Genomic DNA, 988 nt, shown 5'->3' on the forward strand with positions numbered 1-988 from the left:
GACGCCCCTGGTTCCAGCGAGGCGACGGCGCCCCGCACACAACTCTCCGGGCCGAGCAGAGCCCCCGAGCGCAAGAGTACCTGCTCCGCCTGCCCAGGCCGCGGGGCCGACAGGCTGTCTGCCCGGGTAGACACCGCTCTCTCCGAGCGGCCGGGCCGCAACGTTCAAGAGGTGTACGAAGCCACCTTGGGGGGCTGCGGAGCCCCCCCTCCCCATGAGAGCGCCTCACAGGCTTTGCTGATAACCCCGTCCTAGCTGCCTGCGCGGGCAGGCGGGACCCCCAGGAGGCCGCGCATAGCCCGCGGCAGCCACCGCTGAAGTCCACAGCAGTTGGCAGATAGGAGTCTTGGAGAAAAAAACGACAAAGTGCAAACGCTCCAAGCGCCGACCAGGGGTGCGTACCTGGCTGGCCGGGCCGGCGGGAGCTGCGGCTGCTGGAGTTGCACCGAGTGTCGATGCATGTCGTGAGAACCGGTATGAGGTTGAACCTGGGCCCTCGGGGCCGAGGCGCGGTTCCAGGGAGACGGAAGGAGCGGGCGTGTTTCCCCTGATAGCGCCGACGACGGTAAAATAAGGCCTCGCAAAACGTCAGGACGAACACCTTTTTTGCATATAAGGGAACGAGCGGTGTGCGGTCTCTGACCAAGTGAGTATTTCTCAAACTCGAAGCACCCGCGGCGGCCTCCCCTCTGCCGCCACCCCGCACCCTCCTGGGGCAGAGCCACCGAGAGCAAGAGTCCCCCCCACCCCGCCTGCGCAGGCCGCGGGGCCAGCAGGCTGGCCGGCTTGCCCGCCCGGGCGACCCCCCTCCGAGATGCCGGGCCGAGGCCTTCCGCGCCGCCATCCCACGCGAGAGAGTGGGTCGACGTGAGAGCCGACGCGGCCAGGGGACCCTCGCCGCGCCCCTGTCCGGGGCAGGACCTCAAGGGCCGAGCACCCCTACCGAGCCCCGGACGAACTCCGGCGAGCAGGTCCACACGCCGGCGTA

Source organism: Eleutherodactylus coqui, unplaced genomic scaffold, assembly GCF_035609145.1.
Source record: "Eleutherodactylus coqui strain aEleCoq1 unplaced genomic scaffold, aEleCoq1.hap1 HAP1_SCAFFOLD_711, whole genome shotgun sequence".
Taxonomy (NCBI): Eukaryota; Metazoa; Chordata; class Amphibia; order Anura; family Eleutherodactylidae; genus Eleutherodactylus; species Eleutherodactylus coqui.